Genomic DNA, 13,706 nt, shown 5'->3' with positions numbered 1-13,706 from the left:
CCCATCTTTAAAATAAAGTGAAGAAGGAAATAGAAAGTCAGAACAGTATCTTTACCAAGAAAACTTCAAATAGGGTCATGAAAAATTGGACAGAACTGAAAAGAAATGAACAATAACAAAAAACAACAGGGAAACATAGGAGTTCCTTGAATGGCTAAATGATATGTTGTTCATATGAAAGTCCGTTTGGAAAAAAAAAAAAACTGTAGGTGATAATGGAAGAACAAAATTCTTAAGGTAGAGAGACCCTTAGGAAGCTCTTACAATACATCACTGTGAGTCAGGAAGGTCAGACCTCACACATTTATTTACTATGTGACACTGAGCAAGTCATTAAACACTGTGCCACAGTTTTCTCAAACATAAAATGGGAATTAAAACAACCCTTTACTTCTCAGGGTTAAGGTGAGGATCAAATGAATTCTTCTTTTTCATATGGCACTTTGCAAAACTTAAAGATCTATTAAATTGTTAACTATTATTATTCTTGTCTACCTAGCTAATTTTTAGCCATTACACAATAATTTCTCCTTATCATGTATTACTTTGAATATAATGTATATTCACCTGTATATGTATAGTGCCAATAGAATATAAGGTGTTTAAGGGAAGGGTTATACTCCTCTAATATCTCTTCCAACTCTAAATTTATAATGTTATAATTTTTGGTGCTTTCATTTTTGCCTTTGTATCTCAAGTACTTGGCATAGTACCTTCTATACAAAAGATATTTACTTCGCATCTCAAAAAGTGGTCAAAAAGATTGGTATATTACTCTAATTATCACTATATCTTTTTCACTATTGTTTCATGAAGTTATTTAATAACCAATTAAAAATTCATTTTACAATGAGTTGTCTTAATTATAAACATTGTAAAGTTACTTGATTAGAATTACGAATTTCTGTGCATGTATTTCTTTGCATTTATATGTATTTAACCTTCTAAGTTATGACCTAGAGAGCCTCATCTTTCTCCAACTATTTTTGGAAGAGTCAACACACTGTGTAGTTTCTAATTTTTCCTTCTGTGGCTAATTATAGATGGCATAAAATAATTCAAATTACTAAACATTATCATTTTGATGAATTTTTGGAATCAAATTATTTTTTATCATAATTTTCAAGTTTGATTATTGATATAAAACCATCAATGGGATATTTCTGTGAAACATGATGACTAAGTGTTTTATAGTTCAGAGTTATTATGTGCATGGGAAGGTTCATTTACATTAAAATGAATTATGTTTTAAATGAGAAAATCTTTTCATTCCTTTGGTGTCGACCAATCCACTAACTGTAGAGACATAAAAAGAGAGTCCCTAGTTACGAAGATTCATTTCAACCTTTCATATTTCTAATTAAAGTCTTTTATTAAGACAAACTGGTAATTATTGAATTATTCTTGATGTCTAATCTCTAGCTTCTCAATCCACGCTGCAGAATAAACGTATTTCTATAAGCAATGGTATTCAACAAAGTTTTCGGTAAGGCTTTTGTATATGCCATTTTTCAGTCTCTTGAAGATTTATAAGCATAAGCATTAACTCTACTCCTATGTCATTTTTTATCAGCATCTCTAACTGATCAGTATTTATTAATGTAATTCTAGCTTTTTATATAGTGAGACTGAAAGATAGAAGTCTTATTCTCTTTGCCTTTTCATAGAAATGCATTATTTTATGCATATATTAAATGAACATGGCATGGATATTGACACTTTCTCAGTGATTATCTTTTAATATTACTATGATGAAATAATGCAGGGAAATTATTTTTAGTTCTACTATTGTCATTTTATTTTAAAGGTTTTATTAAAATATTTTATTATGTTTATGAGTATATGATCATCCTCTATTATCCACTTTTAAACTTTTTTTTTCCATTTTAAATAAATGGAAACCAGCAGAAACATTAAGTATTACAAGTAACTTATGTAATATCTCATACTCATACTCCCCCACTTATCCCTCAAAAGAAAGGTAGTATATTGATTTTATCATTTCTTCCCTAGAGCCAACTATTATCATTTTAATTACACAGAATTTTTTTTAATTACTTACTTATTTTTAATTTTCAACATTCACTTCCATAGTATGAGTTCCAAAATTTCTCCCCCTCATTCTCCTCTCACTACCCCAAGAGGGATTTCAATGAGAAATAGGCTCAACACATACATTTATATTAAACATATTTTCACATTAGTCATGTTGTAAAGAAGAATTAGAAACAATTGGAGGAGCCATGAGAAAGAAAAATAAATAAATAAATAAAAGTAAAGAGGAAATAGTAGGCTTCGATCTGCATTCAGACTCCATAGTTCTTTCTCTGGATGTCAAGGGCATTTTCAATCATGAGGTTTTTGGAATTGTCTTAGATCCTTGCATTGCTAAGAAGAGATAAGTCTATCAAAATTTGTCATAACACAATGTGGCTACTACTGTGCACAGTGATCTCCTAGTTCTGTTCACTTCATTCATCATCAATTCATGCAAATATTTCCAGGTTTTCTGAAGTGTCCACAAATTATTCTTACAGAACAATAGTATTACATTGCATCCTTGTTCAGCTATTCCACAATTGATGGACATCCCCTCAATTTCCAGTTTTGGCCACCATAAAAATTGCTGCCATTAATATTTTGCTAATATTTAGGTCCTAGTCCCAATTTTATGATCTCTTTGGGATACAGACTTAGTAGTATTGCTAGATTAATTGTTATGAACCATTTTATATGCCTTTGGGCATAGTTCCAATTGTTTTCTGGAATGGTTGAATGAGTCTTCAATGAATGAATGCATTTCTCTAATCAATAGCAATATAGACTATTCTTTCATATCATCATAGATAGTTTTAATTTCCGGTGAATGTAAATTTTTTTTTTCTTTTTCCTTCAACTTTCTGCTTCCCTTCTAATTTTGGTTGCATTGGCTTTGTTTATGCAAAAGCTTTGAATGTAATTAATAAAACTTATACATTTTGCATTTCATAATGTTCTCTATCTCTTATTTGGTAATAAATTCTTCCCTTTTCCTTTGTTCTGACAGGTAAACTATTCCTTACTCTCCATATTTGCTCATGATATCACCCTTTATGTCTAAATCACATACTAATTTTGACCTTATCTTGGCATACAGTGTGATGGTGGTCTACAACTAGTTTCTGTCACACTGCTTTCCAGTTTTCCTAGCAGTTTTTGTCAAATAGTGAGTTCTTAATGCAGAAATTGGAGTCTTTAGATTCTATCAGACAGTAAATTACCAGATTGATTGATTAATGTGCCATATATATCTAAATAATTCCACTGACCCACCATTACAGTTTTTAACCAGAAACATATAGCTTTGATGATTGGTGCCTCAAAATACTATTTTAAGAGTATTAATAGTGGTATATTTAATAGTATTAATAGTGGTATTAACAGACCACTTTCTTTTGCATTTCTTTTAATTAATTCCCTTGATATTCTGTACTTTTTGTTCTTCTAAATGAATTTTATTATCTTTCTAGCTCTTAAAAATGATTTTTTGGTAGTTTAACTGGCATGGAACTAAATATTATAGTTAATGTCAATAGAATTGTTATTTTTATTATGTTAGGTTGGACTATCCATGAGCAATGTTTTTTTTCCAATTATTCTGATTTGAATTTATTTGTGTAAAATGTGTTTATGGTTTTTTTGTTTTGTTTTTTTTGTTTGTTTTTTTGGAATTGTGTTCATATTCTTTCTGGATTGTTTTGGCAGGTAGACTCCCAAATATTTTATAATGTCTACAGTAACTTTAAATGGAATTTCTCATTCTTTCTCTTGATGTTGAGCTTTGTTAGTACTATATAGAAATGCTAATGATTAATATCGGTTTATTTAATACCCTGCAATTTTGTTAAGCTTGTTTATTGTTTCAAGTATTTTTTTAGTTGATTCTCTAGGATTTTGTAAGTATACCATCATTTCATCTTCAAGGAGTGATAGATTTGTTTCCTCATTGTCTGTTATAATTCTTTCAATTAGTTTTCTTCCCTTATACCTAAATTTAACATTTCTAATACAATATTGAAAAACAGTGGAGAAAATGGGTATCCTTGTTTCACCCCAGTCTTACTGGAAATGTTTCTAGATTATTCCCATTATATATAATGTTTGCTCAAGGTTTTGGAGAGAAAGAGATGCTACTTATCATTTTAAGGAAAACTCCATTTCTTTCTATACTCTCTATTGATTTTTAAACAATGGTGTTGTATTTTGTTAAAAGTCTTTCTGCATCTGTTGAGAAAATCATATGATTTCTGTTTGATTTGGGGTTAATATAGTCAATAATGCTGATAGTTCTCTCAGTATTGAAAGAGCCCTGCATTCCTGGTATAAATCCTACCTGGTCATAGTGTATTATCCATGTGATAAGTTGCTTTAATCTTTTTGCTAATATCTATTTTTTAAATGAATCTATATTCATTAAAGAAATTGATCTATAATTTTCTTTCACTGTTTTGGCTCTTCCTAGTTTAGGTATCAGCACTATATTCATCTAATAAAATAGTTTACATAGTATTGGAATTAATTGTTCTTTAAATGCTTCATAGAATTCATTTGTAAATCCATATGGCCATGGAGCTTTTATCTTATGGAGTGCATTGGTGGCTTGCTAACTTTCTATCTCTCTTTTTTTTTTTTTTTTTGCAGTAGGTTTAAGTATCTTATTTCCTCTTCTGTTAATCGGGTGCATTACATTTTTGTAAATATTCATCCATTTCACTAAGGTTGTGAAATGTATTGGCAAACAGTTGGGCAAAATAACTCCTAATTATTACTTTAATACAAGACATTTTAAATCATATCATTCTTACTCCTGTTCAGACACTAAAGAAAATATCATACCTTATCCACTCACTTTCTTGTTTTCTCCCAGGTGAGTGACTTCAAAAGCATCTCCCACCAACAAGATTAAATATACTGATTCATTTACATGTTAAAATTGGAATTTCATTCATTTAATATTTATTTGACTTGGATCCTTCCCTTTTTCCTGATTCTTTAAGATTTCTTAAATATTTTAGCCCATTAGAAAAAAATTTGTCTCCTGATACTTCAGCTTTGCCCCTTAAACCATTTTAAGACCAAAGCCTATAAATACAAGAGAATTTAGTGTTAGTATGTTAGCACAGAGGGAAATTAAAATAGTTATGTGGAGTCAATTTTACAAATATTTTCTGGAGTTTTGTCTCTACCAAAAGCAGATAAGCTAATAAATTATTGACTTGCGTGCATGGTAATTTCATTTTTCAACATGTGGGGAAACAAATAAGGAAGTATTTTATTTTGATGAGATTCTAGAAATGTGGGAAATTTTTGTGGATTCAGGAACTCTATCTTTGACTTTATCACAGAGAAAGATGAAATCAGAACATCTGACAGGTATCCTGGATTTTTATGAAAAATAAAAACTTTCATAGGGTTCATGGGAAAGATAGATAGGGTAGCCTGGATTAAAATGCTCTTAGAAAGTCAGCTTGGGATATTCTTAGGAATGAAATTCTCATGCCACAAAGGTGAACATTTCAAACAAGTAGGTAAAATGAGATTTTTCTAAAGAAGGTGATATGGATACAAGGAGGAATTCATCAACCAATGCAGATTCCATAAAAAAGAAGTGCATAGAAAATAGAAGCAAGGTTATGCAGCAAAAAATAAATATGATTATGATATGATCCTGTTAAAATAGTGTCAAAAATGTAAAAGCTCAAAATGAGTTGTGGATATGAAGAAAATAATGGCCAATTTACTTATGTATTACAACTTACTAAGTACTACAAAAAAGATAGAACTTTTGCTTAGTGAGATTATTGACAATAAAAAGAAAGGAGAGTTAATCAAATCTTATTTCATTTGCTTTCCTTGTTAAAGTCCACATTTACACGGATTATGATCACAAAAAAATGACAAATGCAGACTTTATACCCAAGATAAGTAAGACAACATTGAGCTTTTATTTGAGAATTTTATTTTGAGTCACAGAAGAATTGCAGTTTTTGGTCCTGAAAGACCTGGAAGACATGACTTCTGAGTGAATATCAGTGATGTCTGCAAAATTGTAGAAAGTGAAAAAAAAACATTCCTAATATTGCAGAAGGTGAAATGTTCTGATTTTCAAGGAAATCAAGAGAGTAGAATTTGCAAATTATTGACTAATGAGTTTGATTTTTATTCTTGAGAAAATTTATAAATTATCAGTAAACAATTTTGGGAGAATATTTAGTAAGATAAATAATAATTGCCAAGTTTCAGTCAAGAGTAACTCATGCTTTTGACTAATTTATAAAGTGGGTGAATGAACAGAATGTTATGAAATAGTTCACCTAGATTCTTTCAAAGTTATTGAAAATATATCTCATACTGTTCTTGGGAGGAAGGAAGGGAGGTAGGAGAGAGGGAGGAAGGAAATAGGAAACAACCATTTATTAAGAACTTCCTATATTGTAAGCATTCTGCTAAGTTCTGAGAATATAGACACAGCAAGAAGAAAGTCATTCCATGTCTTTAAGGATCTCACATTATAATGGAAGAAGAAAACATACATAAGGGAGCTGAAAATAGGGGATAAGAGGGGGAAATTAAGGTACTCAATGCTGAAGCATTTAACTCACCAACGGGAAAGATGGACAGGGTAAGAGATGGGAAATCACAGGTTGAACAGACCTCAGTGCTATGGATGTTTCAAAGAGCAAGAAAGCTCCAGACACTGAGGAAAATTTCAATATGTGATTGCAGTAGAAGTATGCTTTTCAAGTTCAAAAACTGAGAAGAAGAAATGAAAGGAAAAATGGAAAGAAATGAACACAAGGAATACTGAGATATACTAGAATACAAAGAAGAATGGAAATACATATGAATGAACAGATGCAAAAAGAAATACAGCCAATAAAATACATAAAACATCTGATAATGTAAATTTTAAAAAACACGACAAAACCATCAAAAGTCAATAGAACAATGGTGTAAAGAGCAAAACTATCTCCCAATTAAGAGATATGAAGAACATTTTAATTTCCCCATATCTTTTGGATGTCTGTAGAAAAGGGAGTGAGAATTAGCATATTATATTGGCTCTATATTATTTACTATTAATATTTCATGGTGGTTTTATTTTTTTCCTTCTCCCACTTTAATTTGTTAGAGGGGGAAGGGGAAATGATACCGAATGAAACTAAAAGGTGTAGAAATGAAAGTTATTAATGCAAATCCTTCATAAAAGAAGTAGCTTCCAGGACCTTTTCCTTTGTGTTTTTGCTCCAATAAAGCTATTCTGGGCAACTTTGTCTTATAAGTGCCATTTCCACAAATTTAATGAGCACATTTAATACTGTGATTTGTGGAGGTTTCACTGTCCTGGATGATGAAGAGTTTATCCTTAAAATCTTTACCATCACTGTGGAACTAAAACTGAGCATTCACAGAAGGGTAATGGCCAAGTGCATAGTGTCCCCAAACAGATTGTAAATCAACATAAAGAATCAAATAGTTTATAGAGTTTTATCAAAGAAATGCATAAACGGAAAAAAAAGGTAGACTGAGCAAGTAGTGTGTGTGAGTAATAAAGCAAATGACTCTGAATGAGCTAACAGTTCCCTCAAGATATCAAGAGAAATCAGTACATTTAGGGCAACACTTGTGAACTTATGTTGGGGCATGGACAAGGATAAAAAAAATAGGCAAGTATGGATGAGTTAAGATTAGATTCAGTGAGAGGAAAACCTGTATTTCAGATATTACATGTCACTGGAATCTTTTAGTACTTCTCAGAATCTAGCATTTTTTGTAAATATGAATAAAACTTGTTGAATTGACTTGTGCCATTAAGATATAATAAAATACCTAAACAATAAAAGTGTAATGCGATGGCTATGTTAAAAAGTGTCAGAAGGACACACATTTTGTCAGATTCCTATTCTCAAGTATGTATGTATGTGTGTGTATATGTGTGTGTTTGTGTATATATACTTATATGTGCATGCATACCTAAAGCGTGGAGACATGCAATCCTTCCACTGGCGCAAACCATAAGTCATTCAAGCTTTCTCTTACCCTGTTATTATTTCCCATAATTCCAAAATTCTTCCATGGCCCATGTTCATATTTAATTGTTTCTGTGGACCTAAGAATTTGTCTAACCCCCGTTAACATTGCAATTAAGAGCTAATGCCAACCTAAAGTTATTCAGAAAGGAAATTTGGAGACAGTGGGATAAAATAACTTGTTCCTGTCTCTCAATTCCACCAATACAGTAGTTTTCAGAAATTAATGAACCTCAATAAATTGAGATTGTTTTCTTTTTTTTCTTTTTAAATGTATTTATTTAAGTTTTCAGCATTCATTTCCACAAAATTTTGGGTACCAAATTTTCTCCCCATTATTCTCCTCCCCCCACCCCAATACGACAAGCATTCTAATTACCCCATCACCAGTCTTCCCTCCCTTCTAACATCCCTCCCTTCCCTTATCCCCATCTTCTCTTTTGTCCTGTAGGGCAAGATAACTTTCTATACCCCATTGCCTGTATTTCTTATTTCCCAGTTGTATGCAAGAACAATATTCAACAGTTGTTCCTAAAATTTTGAGTTCCAACTTCTCTTCCTCCCTCCCTCCCCATCCATCCCCTTTGGAAAGACAAGAAATTCAATAAAGGCCATATCTGTGATGTTTTGCAAATGACTTGTCGTGTTGTGTAAGACTAACTATATTTTCCTCTATCCTGTCCTGCTCGCCATTTATTCTATTCTCTCTTTTGATCCTATCCCTCCCCAAGAGTGTTGGCTCCTAATTGCTCCCTCCTCCCTTCCATCATCTCCTCTACCCTGCTTATCCTCTTCTCCCCCACTTTCCTGTATTGTAACATAGGTTTTCATACCAAAATGAGTGTGCATTTTATTCCTTCCTTGAGTCGAATTTGATGAGAGTAAGCTTCATGTTTTTTCTCTCACCTCCCAACTTTGTCCCTCCACTGAAAAGTCATTTACTTGCCTCTTTTATGACAGATAATTTGCCCCATTCCATTTCTCCCTTTCTCCTCCCAATATGTTTCTCTCTCACCACTTAATTTCATTTTTTTGAAAATATGACCCCATCCTATTCTATTCACCCTGTGCTCTCTGTCTCTCTCTCTATATGTATGTGTGTGAGTGTGTGTGTGTGCATGTGTGTAATCCCATCAACTACCCGGATAGTGAAAAACGTTTTCAAGAGTTACAAATAATGTCTTTCCATGTAGGAATGTAAATAGTTCAACTTTAGTAGGTGCCTTATGATTTCTCTTGGCTTTTTACCTTTCCATGCTTCTCTAGATTCTTGTGTTTGAAAGTCAAATTTTCTTTCCAGCTCTGGTGATTTCATCAAGAATGCTTGATAGTCCTCCCTTTCATTGAAAGATCATTTTCTCCCCTGAAGTATTATACTCAGTTTTGCTGGGTAGGTGATTCTTGGTTTTAGTCCTAGTTCCTTTGATCTCTGGAATATAAAATTCCATGCCCTTCAGTCCCTTAATATAGAGGCGGCTACATCTTGTGTTATCCTGATTGTATTTCCACAATACTTGAATTGTTTCTTTCTAGCTGCTTACAATATTTTCTCCTTGACCAGCGAACTCTGGAATTTTGCCACAATGTTCCTAGGAGTTTCTCTTTTTGGATCTCTTTCAGGAGGTGATAGCTGGATTCTTTCAATATTTATCTTGCCCCCTGGTTCTAGAATATCAGAGCAGTTTTCCTTGATAATTTCATGAAAGATGATGTTTAGGCTCTTTTTTTGATCAAGGCTTTCATATACTCCCACAATTTTTGACTTATCTCTCCTGGATCTATTTTTCAGGTCAGTTGTTTTTCCAATGAGATATTTCACATCATCTTCAATTTTTTCATTCTTTTGGTTTTGTTTTGTAATTTCTTGGTTTCTCATAAAGTCATTAGCCTCCATCTCTTGCATTCTAATTTTGAAAGAACTATTTTCTTCAGTGAGCTTTTGAACCTCTTTTTCCCTTTGGCTAATTCTGCTTTTGAAAGCATTCTTCTCCTCATTGGCTTTTTGAACTTTTTTTTGCCAATTGAGTTAGCATATTTTAAAGGTGCTATTTTCTACAGCATTTTTTGGGTCTCCTTTAGCAAGGTATTGACCTGCTTTTCATGCTTTTCTTACATCTCTCTCATTTCTCTTCCCAGTTTTTCCTCCACCTCTCTTACTTGATTTTCAAAATCTTTTTTGAGCTCTTCCGTGGCCTGAGACCATTGAATATTTATTTTAGATGTTTGGGATATAGAAGCCTTGACTTTTATGTCTTTCCCTGATGCTAAGCATTGTTCTTCCTCATCCAAAAGGATGCAAGAAGATATTTGTTCACCAAGAAAGTAACCTTCAATAGTTTTATTTTTTTCCCCTTTTCTGGGCATTTTCCCAACCAGTTAGTTGACTTTTGGGTCATTTGTCAAGAGTAGGGTATACTCTGGGAATCTGTCATATCTCAGTTCCTCCAAGGTGGCTCAATCAAGCGTGTATACTGATCTGGAAGCAGAGAGTGATTTTTGCGTCTAGAATCTTAGCAGTTTCCTCTCCACAGGCACCTGGTCTCCAGTTCCACCAAGTCAGCGCTGGGTCTGATTTTCAGATAAGCTAGATGGACAGTGCCGCCATTCATTGTGAGACAAAGGCCCTCAAGGCCTCTACACAGGGCTGAGGTAATATTAAGCTCCTCAGTGCCCCCAGGGGTTTTATGATCCAACAATGTATGAGGGCTAGTATAGGGGCTGCAGTGAGAACTGCTGCCGCATGAGCAGTGTAGCCCCTGAAGGCCACTGCCTGAGGCTGGAGCTATGGGAAGGCTCTTCTCTCTTCCTGACTAGCTGAAAAAAACCCATCACTGACCTTTGGCACCTGTGGGTTGAGGGATCTGCGGACCTGCTGCTGCTGCGATTGGAGATTCTGCCCCCAAGGTGTCCTCCTCCCAGAATCGCATGGAGCTGGACAGCCAAGGCTGGGCTGGACTTCATGCTTTCCTCTGCATCCAGTGCAACCAACGTTCCCATGGGCCTTTCAGGTCACCCTAGGCTGGAAATCTCCTCTACTCTGTTGTTCTCCACTTCTGCTGCTCCAAAATTTGTTGAGAGTCCCTCTGTACAGATATTTTATGGACTTTGTGGGGAGACTCTGCATATGTGTGTCTTTCTACTCTGCTATCATGGCTCCATTCTGATTGTTTTCTATAGGTAGTTGGGAAAGACCACTTTGGCTCAAAGCTAAAATCTTTATCTTTGGAAAAAAAATATGAAACTCTTTTTGCTGCCTTTTTCCCACTCTCAAGAAAGCAGAAATGAGATAGGATGTAGTTTAGACAGAAGGAATAGGCCTAGGAATATGTGACATGACATGACCAGAAGTAGTAGATGTAGATTGGGTTTTAGAGTAGAAGTCTCCTCTAGTGACTTGACCTGACTCTCCTTTTTTCCCCTCTGACTGATCAAAAGGACAAAGGCTTGGCCCTCCCTTCCATTCTACCCCTCACAACATGTCCTACTCTCACTTGTCTCCTCTGCTTCCGTCTTCTCCACTATTCCTTATGATCTTCTTCTGCCTTTCTCCCTCCTCTCCTTTATTCTCCCATCTTCTTTCCCCTCTCCTCCTTTCTTTGAATGTCTTGAATAAAATAGATCTTTCCTTTTCTTCTTTCTATCTTCTCTCCTTATTACTTCCTTCATTTCCAGTGGGCAAAAAGAGTAGTATTTTCTCTGTATCTTTCTTTGCCTAATTTTTCGTAGGTAGGCAAAGGAATAGCACCTTTGATTTCCTTTTCTAATTTTATTTGTTTTATTAATTTATTTGTTATCCGTTTTCAACAATCACTTTCCTGAGTTTTAAATTTCCTCCCCCTCACTCCCCAAGATGACATGTAATCTTACATGGGCTCTAAATGTGCATTCCCATTAAACACATTTTCACATCAGTCATGTTGCTATTATAGCGAATGGGAGAAACCATGAGAAAACAAAACAAAACATAGCAAATGAAGAAATAGTCTGCTTCATTCTACATTTTGACTCCATAGTTCTTACTCTAAATATGGATGGCACTTTGCATCATGAGTTCTTTAGAAATGTTTTAGGTACTTGCATTTCTGAGAAGGGCTAAGTCTATCAAAATCAATCCAAAAACACACTGTGGATGTTACTGTATATAATGTTCTTCTAATTCTGCTCGCTTCACTCAGTAGCAATTCATTTAAGTCTTTCCAGGTTTTTTCTGAAGTCAATTTTCATTTATAGTACTCCATTACGTTAAGAGACCACAACTTGTTCAGTCTTTCTCCAATTTATGGGCATTCCCTCAACTAGTTCTGGGCCACCACACAAAGAGCTGCTATAAATACTTTTTGGACATGTGAGTCTGTTTCCCGTTTTTATGATCTCTACAATCCTAGAAGTAGTATTGATGGATCAAAGGATATGCATATACTGTGTCCTTTGGACACAGTTCCAAACTGATCTCTAGAATGATTGGATCAGCACACAGCTCCACCAACACTGAATTAGTGTTCCAACTCTCCCACATCTTCTGCAACATTTATCATTTTTTTTATTTTGTCATGTTAGCCAATCTGATAGATGTGATGTGGTACCTCAGAGTTGTTTTGATTTGCATTTCTCTAATCAATAGTGATTTATAACATTTTTTATATGTTTATAGATAGCTTTACTTTCTTCTTCTGAAAACTGCCTGCTCATATCCTTTGACCATTCATCAACTGTGGAAGGATCTTTGACTTCTATATACTTTTTAGATGACTGCACCATTTTCATTAGATGATATTCATAGTCTTAAATGTTTTAGTAAGCTTGGAATTTTATCTGACATCTCTTCCATTTTATGTCTCCATTTAAATAGGTATGTATGCCATTTATTCAGCTATATATTCCCCTTTTAGCTCCTGTGCTGCTGTGTCTGCTTATTCTTATTGTGTAACTGATGTTTTTGGATCTTTGTGTGACTCTTTGTCTTTTTCTCTTTCTGTTTCTCTCTATGTTTCTCTCTGTTTCTCTTTATATCCCTCTGTCTGTGACTATTTGTCTCTGTCTCTCTGTCTCTACCTGAATCCAATATGTTTAAGGTTTATTATAGTCAAAATGGTTGAAAATACGGGCATTGTGTACATATGTATGTATGTATGTATGTGTATATATTTGTATGTATATATTCACTTATATACACATACATTTATATATGTGTGTATGCTCATGTGTACATGTGTGTACACATGTGTACACATGCACATGTGCATGTGTGTCCTTCTTCAGATTTTATAACAAAAGCAACACTTAGACTCTCCTAGCGTCACCTTTCAAATGAAAAGATCACATTTTAGGGGACACTTCAGTTATCTCAAATGCTGCCTTCCAAGTTAAATTGTTTTACATTTAAATTATTGTGGATAATATGCTGAAATCAGTGGTGGGAGAAAAGGGTGATACATTTTTGCCGAATTAATGACTGACCAATGTTATGTGATGAGAAGGAATTAACTACTATAAAAGAAATAATTTAGATTTATACTTGATCTATATACACTTGGATAACAAAATACTTCTTACTTTGTTCCTAAGAATTCAGAGGATTTATGTTCTTTCTAGAAAATCTACCATATGCATATGAAGAAAATCATTGAAATTGTCGCT

Source organism: Notamacropus eugenii, chromosome 6 (genome assembly GCF_028372415.1).
Source record: "Notamacropus eugenii isolate mMacEug1 chromosome 6, mMacEug1.pri_v2, whole genome shotgun sequence".
NCBI classification, from domain to species: Eukaryota; Metazoa; Chordata; class Mammalia; order Diprotodontia; family Macropodidae; genus Notamacropus; species Notamacropus eugenii.
This window is presented reverse-complemented; position numbering follows the sequence as displayed.